This window comes from Bidens hawaiensis, unplaced genomic scaffold, assembly GCF_021521415.1.
Source record: "Bidens hawaiensis isolate Kalapana, Puna unplaced genomic scaffold, B.hawaiensis_p1.1 tig00001035_1, whole genome shotgun sequence".
NCBI lineage: Eukaryota > Viridiplantae > Streptophyta > Magnoliopsida > Asterales > Asteraceae > Bidens > Bidens hawaiensis.
The window spans coordinates 4,924,033-4,939,121 of NW_027491061.1; positions in this window are offsets into that span (position 1 = coordinate 4,924,033).

The following is a 15,089-nucleotide window of genomic DNA, read 5'->3' on the forward strand; positions in this document are numbered from 1 at the left end:
TTATAAATAGAAGGATTCGGGCAAACTTTGTATATTCAAAAATAAAAATTTTCCAAGCAAAGTTTGACCAGGTAAGCTTTGTAAGTGGATGTATACCGAGTAGACTTTGAAAAGAATAATTCCGAGTAAGGTTTTACTACCTCAAAAGATAAATATTGTTTTTAATATATCAAGTGGATAATGTTACTGTATGACAGCTTATATTTCACAAAAAGGCAAAGAGAATTTAAAACCCACTTTCAAGAGGTATAAAAGAGGGAGTTAGGCAAAATTTTCAACATTATTTTTCCGTCTCTCTCCTTCCACTGCAAACTGCTTACTCTCAAATAAACCTAACCGACTAATCGCATTTTACTTCAATCCAAACCCTAACTTGAATTAGCCCTCTAATTCTGACTCGGTAAGCAACATTAATGTGTTTTCCGACAACAATTAGACTATAATGGGCTTTGATTATGTATCTGATTACTAATACTCTGTTTATGTGTTCAGGTTATAAATTTTTCGAAGAACAGATATGGCAGACGTGTTGGGTTTTATACAAGTTTATCAAAGTCAAGTTAACCATATTTAACTAGAAAACGCAACGGAAGCTTAGATTTTAAATCTAGTTATGAACATACCATTATGTTAAAATCAAAACCCAATGAACAAGGATCAAAATTACAAGAACAATATACTCACAAAATGTAAATGTACCTTCTTCTACCTTTAGAAGAATAAGTAAGATATTGAAGATGATGGTGGATGAATGGCAAGCCTCCAAAGAAGAAGACCTCAAGATAGTGATACCCCAAGCTATTTGTGACAACACCAACTTGATTGCTAGGATTTATGAACACTTAAACAAGCTCACCAAGCTCTCCCAAAATCCCCAAATGAGCCGTGGGGTGTATAGAGAGAAAAGAGTTTGAAAAATTCAAAAGTTTACTTGAGAATCCAAGAAGGGGACAAGACTCAAATGCATGTAATTTGAATGGAGATATAAAGGGATGGTCAACACAAAAGGACAAAACATTTGGTTGGACCAAAACCTCCACCCACATGGGGTGGCCGGTTTTTTTTTTTTTTTTTTTTTTTTTTTATTTATTTTACTTTTGTTTTAACCATTAAAACATCTCCAATTTATTTTATAAAACTCATTTCATAAAATGCACATACATTTATATAATTATTTAACCAATTAAATAATTAATCTATATAAACAAATTATCCAGATAATTTATTTAAATCCTCAAGTGTGTTTGTTTAGAAAACCAATTTTCTAAACACGTAGTGTTCGGTATTCGTTTAAATGATCAAATCATTAAAGAATACATTTGGTGTTGTCTAGCTTGTTATTGGGTATGACCCGACTTGGATCAAACACAGTTAGCCACATTAGTTTAAGTATGTGTCTCGGGCATACGTAATTCCAACAATCTCCCACTTGCACGAGATACATAGAAAATTAATGCAAGTGGTGAATACCGCCTAACAACAGTTCACCACCCCTAATGTGTTTGACGAAGTGCCATTCAATAACATCATCCCTTCAAGTCCCTTACTTGATATGATTTAGGTGAATTTATCATTATATCCCTTTGTTACTAGATGTCATGTTGGATCTAAGAGACATAGGCGATCATTCTCTTTACAATTCAACTTTATCAGGCCTTAGACATCTAAACTCTCAACACATAAGAGGAACAAATTCCTTCTTGACTGTATACGCCTCTCACTATCACTTTTATACTCCACCTGAGCTCATCCTTATGTACCATCTTTTACGAATAGCGAAGGGGAGAGTCAAAGTGTAATACTTGGTGAAAATCAAGACCCAGTATACATCTCAGGTCTAAGGATAATATGAAATTCTCCTTTACTCAAAATTACTAATGATCAAGTCAATCGACTCCATGTAGTAATATTGAGAGCGGGTCAGTCCAATATTTGTATCCCACAAATATCTATGAACCTTGGCAGCAAACCTATGCTCCATATTCATTCCTTATGAATATCCACCAATCCTAGTTCATAATAGTCTTGCTTCATATTTGTTCCCACAAATGTGATCGACTACGGACTTTTAGAATAAGATAACTTATTCATGGATTAAACATGCAAAATCAGAATTTAACTCAAGATTCCATAATCATATAAAAGAGTTAAATTACAAAAGTCTTTTAAACTTTAATACAAAATAGATCAAATCCAATTACTAGAATATCGAAGTCCTAAGCCACTCGCATGACGCTCATGTTTAGGTCTTTCTAGGAGCTTCGTGAATGGATCCGCAAGATTTTGATCAGTTCCAACTTTGCGAATACATATCTTTCCCTTTTCAACTTCATCCCTTATGTAGTTGAATCTCCGCTCTATGTGCCTTGTCTTTTGGTGCGAACGAGGTTCCTTGATTTGTGCAATCGCACCCTCGTTGTCACAAAAGATTTCTAGGGGGTCTTGAATGGAAGAGACCACCCCTAGATCAGTAATGAATTTCTTCAACCATGCAGCTTCCTGAGCTGCCAATGAAGCGGCGATGTATTCTGATTCTGTAGTGGACAATGCTACCACTTCCTGTTTTGAGCTCTTCCAAGAGACAGCTCCTCCATTAAGTGTGAACACATACCCAGACTGTGATCGAGAATCATCTCGATCAGTTTGGAAGCTCGCATCCGTGTAACCTTTTATAGCGAGTTCCTCCTCACCAGATCCATATATCAGAAACATATCCTTAGTTCTCCTAAGGTATTTCAATATGCTCTTAACAGCCATCCAATGACTGTTTCCTGGATTCTGTTGGTATCTGCTTGTCATGCTCAAAGCGCATGACACATCCGGTCTAGTACATATCATCGCATACATGATGGATCCTATAGCAGAAGCATATGGGATTTGTTTCATCATCTCTTGCTCACCCTTTGAGCTTGGACATTGATCTGAACTCAATATGGTCCCTCTTTGAATAGGTACAAAACCTTTCTTGGAGTTTTCCATCTTGAACCTTTTCAAGATCTTATCAATGTATGTACTTTGGTTCAAACCTATCAAGCGCCTTGACCTATCCCTATAGATCTTTAATCCCAAAATATAGGCAGCTTCACCAAGATCCTTGATGGAAAATCTACTTCCAAGCCAAGCCTTAACGCTTTCCATGGTTGGAATGTCATTTCCAAATAGTAGAATGTCATCGACATACAATACTAAGAAGGTAATTATACTCCCACTAGCCTTTTTATACACACAAGCCTCATCAGCGTTCTTGATGAATCCAAAATTTTTGATTTCTTCATCAAAACGATGATTCCAAGTTCTAGATGCTTGTTTCAATCCATAGATTGATTTCTTTAACTTGCATACTTTATTAGGATGTTTTGGATCGACAAAACCTTCAGGCTGAACCATATAGACATCTTCCTCAAGATATCCATTTAGGAAAGCGGTCTTGACATCCATTTGCCAAATTTCATAATCATAATGTGCAGCTATGGCAAATAATATCCTAATAGACTTTAGCATTGCCACAGGCGAAAAAGTTTCATCATAATCAACCCCTTGAGTTTGAGTGAAACCTTTAGCTACAAGTCTTGCTTTATAAGTATCCAAGTTTCCATGCATATCAGTTTTCCTTTTGAAAACCCACTTACTTCCAACAGCTTTGGAGTTGAGTGGTGGTTCAACCAATTCCCAAACTTGGTTGTCATACATGGATTGCATCTCAACGTTCATGGCTTCAAGCCATTTGTCACAATCATTCTTGGACATTGCATCACGGTATGTGGTCGGTTCATCCGAATCTACCACGTAGCAACCTTCTACAAAAAATCCATATTTTTCAGGTGGATTGCTAATTCTACCAGATCTGCGAACGTTTTGTGTGTTTTGATCAACCACTTGATCACTTTCAACAACCTCTTGTTGAGTGCTAGTATCAACCAATTGTGTATCATCTTGTGATTCTTGATCCTCATCAAATTTCACTGTTCTACTATTAGTTCCTTCCTCAAGGAACTTAGTTTCCAAGAACTTACCCTTTCGAGCAATAATAACATTTTGCTCACTAGGATCGTAAAAGTAATATCCTAAATCATCTTTAGGATAACCTATAAAGATACACTTAGTGGATCGGACTTCTAATTTGTTTGGGGTGTATTGCTTTACATAAGCTTCACAACCCCAAACTCTTAAGAATGATAGCGATGGAGCCTTTCCATGCCATACTTCAAAAGGTGTCTTCTCCACTTTCTTGGTTGGAGCCATATTCAATATGCGAACAGCGGAAAGTAAAGCATAGCCCCAAAATGATAGAGGTAAAGTGCTTCTAGCCATCATCGATCGAACCATATCTAATAGGGTACGATTTCTCCTTTCAGACACACCATTATGTTGTGGTGTTCCAGGTGGAGTAAGTTGTGAAATAATTCCACAACTCTTAAGATGATCTTGAAATACACCACTTAGGTATTCACCTCCTCTATCACTACGAAGTACTTTGATTGTGGTCTTGAGTTGTCTTTCTACTTCAGTTTTGAAGTCTTTGAACATTTCAAAAGCTTCATCTTTGTGTTTCATTAAGTACACATAACCATATCGACTATAATCGTCAATAAAGGTAATGAAGTATCTTTCACCATTCCTAGTCATTGGTCTAAAAGGACCACATACATCCGAATGTATGATACCCAATAATTCTTTTGACCTTTCAAAAGTTTTATTAAAGGGTTGCTTTGTCATTTTGCCTTGTAAACAAGATTCACATACATCAAATGAATCATACTCATTTGTTTCTAGAATACCACTCTTGCGAAGAGTTTGCATGCGATTCTTGCTTATATGTCCAAGGCGACAATGCCAAAGATAGGAATCACCCAAGTCCTTCTTGAGTTTCTTGGTGTTGACATTGTACATTGAACTACTATGTGACATACCACTTTGATCTATTTCATATATACCATTCATGGGTATAGCTTTAAAATAAAACATGCCATTCATCAAAACATGAATATCACAATTTATAAATTTAAGATCAAAGCCACATTGTTTTAAAAGAGACACGGAAATAATGTTTCTCCTTAACTTAGGAGCATACAAAACATTCTTCAAAATTACTTCCAAACCACTTGGAAGCTTTAACAAGTAGTCTCCTTGGGCTTGGACTTCAACTCTTGCTCCATTGCCCATAAAGAGACTAATGTCCCCTTTGTTGAGTTGTTTACTTCTTTTGAACCCCTGCAACAAATTGCAAATGTGAGTTCCACATCCGGTATCAAGTACCCATGTATTTGAAGAAATAACATTTAGTTCAATATGTATAGTAAAGATAATACCTGAGGTATGCCCGGCATCCCTCTTATCTTTTAACGCATTGAGATAGGTCGGACAATTCCTTTTCCAATGACCTATCTCTCCACACTCAAAGCATGGATCTTGCGCCGCAACCTTTTGCTTCTTTTCCTTCGGTTTGATGGGCGTGATGGCTTTCCTCTTTCCCTTTCCTTGGACGTGGCCCTTGCCCTTAGCAACACTTGCTTTGGGGTTGGAGTTATGTCCCCTTTTCCCTTCATTGATTGTTAGAACGGGTAAAACCCTTTTACCCATTCCCGCTTCGGCCGTTCTTAGCATTGCGTGAAGCTCACCAATGCTTTTGTCCCATCCATTCATGTTATAATTCATGACAAAAGTTTCAAACCTTTTGGTCAAAGAGTTGAGAATCAAATCCGTAGCCAACTCATTAGAGACGGGACAATTCAACCTACGAAGCTTTTCAATGTAGCTTTTCATTTTTAGGACATAAGATGAGACGCTTTGGGTTTCCTCCATACGACATGCATGAAACGCTCGAACCGTTTCGAATCGTTCCGCTCTAGCTTGTTGAAGGAACATTTCCTTCAATTGAGTTATCATGTCGTATGCCCCATGATGCTCGAAATCCTTTTGGATTTCGGGAATCATAGTCCCTAACATGAGGCAAGAGGCTTGCACCGAATCTTTGGTGTACTTGACCCAATCGTTATACGCCTCCTCATCTTCCACGTTAGGCTCATCGGGAATGGGATCGTCTAAGACATATGATATCTCTTCTTGCTTGAGAACTATTCTCAAGTTGCGATACCAATCCATAAAGTTATTATGGTTTAGACGATCCTTTTCAAGGATGGTTCTTAAGGATAGGTTACGGGTGTTATGGGTAGAGGTGTTTGCATTGTTAGCGGCCATCTACAAAATTTAACAAAGTTCTATTTTAGTATTATAAACAATTTAATTATTAATACCCTTTTATTCCAAATTTTTAAAATAATAATTAAATTCTAGAATCCAACGATAAATCAAATTTCGGTTAGGTGACCTTTATCCCGTTATTTGATTTAACAAGGTAGTCAATCTTGACAATTGCAACCCTTTGCAACTTCTAGAGGTATGGGACCATTCGAAATCCTTATTTCGTGTTGGCATGTTTATCCCATCAACACCATTGGATCCCATGCTTAGGTGACCTTTATCACATGGTTTCCAATTCAAGTCGTCCTACTTGTATAAACATGTAAGATTAACATACAAGTGGTTAGGTGACCTTTATCCCACAAATATGTTAATATTACCTTAAGTATATTAGTTTGCTCTAAAATGGTTAGGTGACCTTTATCCCATTTAAAGTTTCCTAATACGTTAAGTGTCTTACAAAAGGATGGTGTTAGACTTGTTTCCTTGGTAATTATGAAAAAGGGATTTTTAAGTTTTCCAATATTCTAGTATGAAAAACATTATGCCATATCCTAACATGCATTTAGAAATATGGCGATTTTGAAAACCAATTTTCAAGGTTCTAGTTATAATAAAACCAATTTTATTATATGTGAGTAATCGCTTAGTTTTAATAAACCCATTTAATTAAACTAATTGACGCGATATTACCAAATATATATTAGAACCCGTTTTATGCTTGTTGTCGTTCCTATGTGACGGTTTGGATATCCTAATATCTATCAACCACACATTACAATAAGTAAAACAAACAACCAAGCAAACACATGCAAAATATAGTCATAACCGAGAACCGCTAAGTTTGACCATACTTGTTAGCCGAAACAAGTATAGGTCATAAGTCACACCTAAGGGACAAAACATGACACAAGGATGGAATGTTGACTCCCACTTGACCTTGCATCCAAATGCTTCAAGTATCCTTTCCAAGTTGTTGTGTTCTTGTTGGGCTTGTTAATGAGCTCCAAACTTCCAAAAGTCTTCTTGGGCCCAAGAGTGAAATTTATGGGCCTAATGGGCTTGAATCCCATGATGGGCCGGTGAGGCCCAACAAGCCCAAAATTTCGGTCCAAGGCCCAAATCCACCAATTCTTGCATCTTCAATTTTTACAAAATGTATCCTAATACATATTTTTCTAAAAAAAAATGCAACTAATCTATTTATTACAAACCAACTTATGAATAAATAAATTACACAAGCCTAAGATTATGAATTATTACAACCATATTGAATAATAAACATAATCAACATACACAAACAACAATCAACACATCCAAGGTCTAGGTTTCGGTTATGACACATCCAAACATACCAAATGTTCTAAGCATGCAACCTAAGCAACCAATGCCCAAAACTCCAAAAGAATCGGCCCCCCCCCCCCCAAGAGGCTACGGCCCAAATTATTATTATTATATATTTTTATTTTCAACATCCAAATGTTATTAATGGTTTCCTAAGATCTTTCATGCATGTCAAGATCTTACAAATCCATGAGGGGTAAAATCCACCAAAATTTCGGACCCCTTTTTCACCCATGAAAAACCCGAAATCTATGAACATGTAAGAAGCATAAGTCCTTGTAACCGGCTCTTGATGCCATTGTTGGGTTTTATACAAGTTTATCAAAGTCAAGTTAACCATATTTAACTAGAAAACGCAACGGAAGCTTAGATTTTAAATCTAGTTATGAACATACCATTATGTTAAAATCAAAACCCAATGAACAAGGATCAAAATTACAAGAACAATATACTCACAAAATGTAAATGTACCTTCTTCTACCTTTAGAAGAATAAGTAAGATATTGAAGATGATGGTGGATGAATGGCAAGCCTCCAAAGAAGAAGACCTCAAGATAGTGATACCCCAAGCTATTTGTGACAACACCAACTTGATTGCTAGGATTTATGAACACTTAAACAAGCTCACCAAGCTCTCCCAAAATCCCCAAATGAGCCGTGGGGTGTATAGAGAGAAAAGAGTTTGAAAAATTCAAAAGTTTACTTGAGAATCCAAGAAGGGGACAAGACTCAAATGCATGTAATTTGAATGGAGATATAAAGGGATGGTCAACACAAAAGGACAAAACATTTGGTTGGACCAAAACCTCCACCCACATGGGGTGGCCGGTTTTTTTTTTTTTTTTTTTTTTTTTATTTATTTTACTTTTGTTTTAACCATTAAAACATCTCCAATTTATTTTATAAAACTCATTTCATAAAATGCACATACATTTATATAATTATTTAACCAATTAAATAATTAATCTATATAAACAAATTATCCAGATAATTTATTTAAATCCTCAAGTGTGTTTGTTTAGAAAACCAATTTTCTAAACACGTAGTGTTCGGTATTCGTTTAAATGATCAAATCATTAAAGAATACATTTGGTGTTGTCTAGCTTGTTATTGGGTATGACCCGACTTGGATCAAACACAGTTAGCCACATTAGTTTAAGTATGTGTCTCGGGCATACGTAATTCCAACAAGACGATGAACCCAAATATGTCTTCGAACCAAAACATAATATGTGTGCACTTCTGCAAGTGACACCTGACAATGAGCCGATGGCGAGGATGATAACATGGATGGCACTGTCAAATGTCAGTTTTGTGTTCACCGAAAGCCCTGTCATATACAGAAATCATTCTTTAGATTTCTGGAGATCTGCTGAACTGGTTGAGGACATAAATGGTAAACGAATTGAAGCAATTGTTGGCAAACAAGAAATCCACATTACAGAGGGGTTGATAAGAAGATGTCTACGGTTAAATGATGGTGATCATAATTCTATAAACTTCAGCACACCTCACTTGATGAAAATATTTGAAGAGACTATGGGTTATCAAGGAACTATACATGATGGACAGTTTCAGAAGGGTATGTTCCCTATGTTGTACAGGTTTCTTATTCACCATGTGATCCATGGATTTGCTCCAAGAAAGGGATCATGGACTTTGATGAGTCATGATTTAGCAAATGCTACTATTGGGATTATGTATGATCTACCCTTCAATTTTTCAAAGATGATATTTGAAGCTTAGTAGGAAACTTGAAGAAGGATGAAAAGAAAATATTTTTACAATATCCAAGGTTCCTACAGATAATCTTCAATAGTGAACTTCAAGATCTACCCACTGTTGGAACTACATACAGACTGCAAAACCCTGATACATACAAAAGAATCAAGAATCCAGGTGTTTCAAATATGTACAACTCAAATGTCCCATTTGAGATATTACCATGGTTTTTGGACCATGATCTGAATGTGATGCATGTGCCTGATTTAAGCTCAGAGGAGGAAGGTGAAGATGGCACTGAGAGTGATGATGATGGAGACTCTGATGATGGAGATGATGATGTTGATGGAGTTGAAGGAGGAGATGGAGTAGCTGTAGAAGTTGTTGCACCTGAACAGGGGGAGCAATTTGAGAAAATTGAACAACCTATTCCAACACCACCATAAACACCACCAACAACAAGCCTAACTCATAATGATCCAATCATTTCAATCCCACCTAACACACAATCACCACCACAATCAACTGTCCAACCTCAAACCACCTGAATACGAACCACTCTTTACATCATCACCTACAACCTCACCCATTGACACAGATTTGTTCCAAAGAAACCTGGAGCTGATGGAAGAAGTTGCTGAATTGAGAAGAAGAAATGAGGAGGTGACAAATGAAAATGTGATGCTGTTTGAGAAGTTGATACTAGCTAAATTGAGAATTTAAACCCTGGAGCAGGAGGTTGAGAAGACCTCAGCTGCCCCAAAACAGGGGGAGAATGATAATATACCAACTGTCTCTGATATGAATGTTGCTGAGACTGTAACAGTTGTGGATACTGCAGATAGTCTAAATTTGATCTTGAATATGTATGATGATGATGAAGAGGAAAGTAGTGAGGAGAGGAGAATATTGGATAATGAAGAATATGAAGGTGATAAGTCAGATATTGGTGAACAAGATTATGATTACATTAATGAAAGAAGGGTTGAAGAAAATGTTGAGGTGGTGAATGAAATTGAAAAGATAAATATTGAAGAAAATGTAGCTATCAATGATGTGGATACTGATATGTTAACTGACATAGCCACTGACGTCTTAACTGATGTACAGATAGAAGAAGAGACTGAAGTAGTGAATGAAGGAGATACTGCTACTGAGGAGCTAATACTCACTGAACCTAAAACTGAACAACCCGAATGCTCCAAGAATGTAGAGTATGATGAAGAAATGGATGAACTTGAAAGAGACATTGATAATTTCCCACAAGAGGATGAAAAAGATGTAAGGAGGATGATTGAGAAAGGCAAGGCAAAAGTTAATGTAGAAGAGCCTGCTAAGGCATATCCTGAAAAAGATGTAGCTTTTAGAGATGATGATATTGCCAATGCTGAAGCCCTAAGAGAACAGGAAAATATCTTGAGAGAAACAAGAGATAGGGAGATATTGGCCCAATCCATGACTCCTGAAGAGATTGCAGAACAGGAGGTCTTGATCAACCAAGCTAAGCTTGCAAAAGAAATAAGTGATGATGTGGCTGATCAAGAAGCAACTGAGACCTTGATTATGATGAATAGAGCTGAGGAAGTTGACAATTCCCTAGCTATGGTGGTCAATAAGTTTCAATCTCAAAGTCAACAACCAGAAACTGCTGAACCTGCCAACTTGAATACAAGTCTGATCATTGAAGAAGAAATTGGTGAGTCCATTGCTTCAATTGCTGCCAAGAAATGGACTGAACAGGGAAAAGAAGATCTGAAGAAGAATCCCACTGACAGTTGGTCAGAAAGGGTAAATGTGCCTGAGTCTTATGAAACACTCAATCAGAAAATAGAAAGGCTTTCTAAACTAAAAGAAGAATTTCCTGAGAAAGTCAACAGATTTGCCAAAATTTATATGAGAAGAAAGAGGGCAGCTGAGCAAACTGAACAAGAAAGATCTGTTAAAAGTGGAAAGTGGGATGATAAAAACCGGTATTTTGTTGAAACACTAGATGATGAAGCAAGTCCCATAAGGGCAATTCCTTTACAGACTTTAAGGCCAGATGAACATGTGCAAGGAGTGCCAAATGTACCAATTCCTGAGAATCCACCCTCTAATGAACCACAGATCGATGCAATGAATGATCTATCAGAAGGAGAGGATGAATCTGAGGATTCTGATGATGATGATGATGACCCTGAGAATGATCAAGGGAATATTGGTGAACATAGGGCAAACATTGAGCTGAGTGTTCTAGAAGCTAAAAGGAAAAATCTATTGGTTGTAAAGCTGAGAAAGCATGGGATAAGTTTTGAATCTTTGACTGATCTTGATGATGATCAGTTACAAAGAAGACTTCATAAAGAGAGAGATGCCTTGAAGAGAAAGATGGAGGAAAAGAATAGAGATGCCCAGAAATACAGAGATTATCTCAGAAGGCATGACTATTAAAAAAAAGATCTATCTCACTTCACCTTTGATAAACTCCATGATCTTTACAACAGTGAAAGGGAGAAGGTGATTGAAAAATGTGTAAAAGAGAATGAAAAGCTTGAGAAGATTGAGGAGTTGAAGAAAAAGTTTGGAGGCATGTGTGGTTATTTACTGCAGAGAGGTATGAAGCCTGAGATTATTGAACATTTATTCAGAGAATCAGTGTTGGACCAATACAACAAACTAAAAAGAAAAGAAAATTTGAAAAGGGTCCAAGCTGAGAGCTCTACTAAACAGGCTGAAGCAACTTATGAACCCCAATCTAAAAGAAGAAGAATTCAAACTCTGAGGGAGAAGGAAAAAGAACAAGACAGATCGGCTGAAACCGCTATTCCTCCAGATGCAAAACCTGAACCTGAGGATGAACCATTTGTTCCATGGGAAAATGAAGAAGTGATAAATATACTGAGGAACATAATGATCAACCAAAGGGGAATGAGTGAAGCAGACTTCAATGTCTTGGAAAAGGAGGATTTGAAATACCTCTTTTATATTAAAAAGGATGAATGGGAAAAAGCCCTAAGGGAAGGAGAGAACCCAAGATACTATGCTGATGGTAGGTTTATACGTGCTGGATTAGCAAGAACTCCTGGCATGGATAAAATGTTAAAAGAACTTAAAGCAGCAGGACACAATGTTGTTGTACTTGCCAATCTACCAACAGAGATGGTTGAGGCTATATACATTAATGTCTTTAACTTGAGGCCTAGCAAACCAAAGAAGTCCATTCCCTTCAGGCCTCCTATTTCAAGAATATTTCCAAGAGGAGGAAGAGATCAAGGAGGAAGAGGTGAATCAAGCATTTCAGCACAACAAAGAACAAGACCACAATCTAATGTGGATCTACCAAGAGAACTGTATTTTGATTCTGTTACTAGTGCATTAAAGGTGATTATGGAGAGTAGACAATTGAGAGAAATTGTTGTGAGAGGTGACTTCCATGAATTCAATGAAGAACAATTGAGAAGGATGGTCACTCTTAGATTGTATGATTACAGAAACAGAAGCAGATTGGCAGGTAGACAGATGAATGATCTGTCGAAATTTTTGTGGGAAGAAGCTAACAAAGGGTTCAAGTTCCTAAAAGAAAAGAGAAATTGGAGAACAACCCAAACTCACAAGTCAAAAAGGACTGCAAAGCTAAAAAGAATGGAAATAGCTGAGAGAGACTTTCAGATGACTTTCAGAGATGAGAATCCATTGTCCAACTTGAATACTTGTATAAGTATGGGAAGAAGAATGAGACGCCCCAACTACACAGTACAGAAGAATGGCATTATAACTGAAATTGAATACAAGGAAGATGATGATCATTTTGTACTGAGAAACTCTGATGGAAAAATACTGGGGATCATTAAGAAAGATGAAGACTTGACATGCCTGCACAATGAAGACTTGATGGATATAAGGGATTTGGCTAAACCAGAAACTCACACTCACTACCAAGCCCTTAATATCTTCAAAATGAAAGTTGCTTCAGAGATAATCAATCGAAGACAAGCCATTCATAATGCAAAAAAGAGACAAGATCAATAGAATAGGCTTTGTTTTGTAATGTCTTCGGACAACTTTCTGACTATGTAATTTGCTTATGTTATTTGAATATGTAATTTTGATTTTTGATTTGATGTGTATTTTTGCTAAGTGTAAGTAACCATAGAAATTTTTTGGGTCAGCTGAGGTGTTCCAATCTAGGGGGAGATTGTTGAGTCAAACAATTGACCAAAGTGGGAGATTGTTGAGTCACAGATTTGACCATAATGAAGTATATGGAAGATTGGAATCTTCTCAACCTCCTCAGAATTCGCTAAGTATGGATCCGGGCACACCTTAGACATCCGAGCAAGGTTTTACTTAGCCGGGTATGATATTTTGTCTATCGGGCAAGGTTTACTTCAAGAAGTCTTCTTTAGTGGATATCCGAGCAGGGTTAGCAAATTAGTGCATTGTCGGGCAAGGTACACTAATTATGTAAATCCGGGCAAGGTTCACTTTATCAAGCAAGTTTGTTCTTCAGAGCCAAGTATATTACCCTTCCGAGTAAGGTTTGGTTAACCAAGTCCAAGAAGCCAAGTGATTGGAAGACCGGGCAAGGTATTCATTAATAAATATGGTCCAAGTAGGCTTGATGAAAATGGAATATCTCTAAGTAACATCGGGCAAGGTTCAACTCAAGCAAGGTATTATTCTCCCGAGTACACTTTGCTAATAAGTTATTTTAGCAAAAAGTTGAAATGAATCATTAAAGAACAAGGTTGCTCGTAAGGGTTTGTCGGGCAAAGTCTGGCAAAGTCAAGAAGACTGAAGTCTACCCGGACTCTTCAAGCAAAGTCTACCCGGAAACTGATCCCAGGCATACTTCTATGTTACCAAGTCCTTAAGGATGGCAGAGTACACAGCGTACTCAGAAAATGAAGATTTATGAAAAGCCTACCCTGAAGACTTGTTTTACACTTAGTTTATTTTGAATATGTAATTTTAATATGTACGTTGTATTTAGGGTTTCTAGAAGGAATGAGAGCTGTCCTAGGTTGGCAGGCCTATAAATAGAATGTTTAGGGCAAGCCGCCAGGAAGAGACAGATACACACGAGACACGATATTCACGGACAAGGATAGACAGACACATTTATTGAGAGAGAATATCGTGTGACGGCTGTCCTAGGATTCCTAAAAACCTAAATCGATTATCCACTTTGTATGATGAAAATTATATAGATGGAAATCCTTTGAGTGAATCCTGTGTGTGTTTTCTACCTTTGATTATTCATTGCAACTACCCTGTTTGTTATTGATTCCGCCTTTAACAAACATTAATCTTTCTAAATATAGCAACCCGTCATTAACTCTCTTGACGGCACATTAATCTGTGTGAGTTATGACATGATTAAGTAAGATCTAGCTGAAATCGAGGGGCCTGACAACATAGTTGTCTTTGCATGTCTCAAGATAAATCTCTCCAAACGATAGGAAGAAAAGTGATTACCCAGTCATACACGAGCCTGTTGTTATTTGGTCAACCAAAATGAAGCATCTTTAAATATGACAAAGAACAAAGTTTGAGAAAATTTGAGAAAATATCAAAAACAAGGGGAAGTATGAATAAATCAACAAAAAATGGATAAGAGTGTTAAATATTTTATCAAACAAGAGGGTAACAACAAAGAATTACAAAGATGTTGACATAATCTGTCTCATCTTGAATGAAAGGCTGTTATTTAACTGTAAGTCCAACGTTCAACCTCTATGTATGTTTGAAACTCAAAAAATACAAAAATACAATATGTTCTGTCATACAAAAACAATTTTTGACCAAATACAGGAGGTTGGAGTCAAATTGGTGTGATCTGG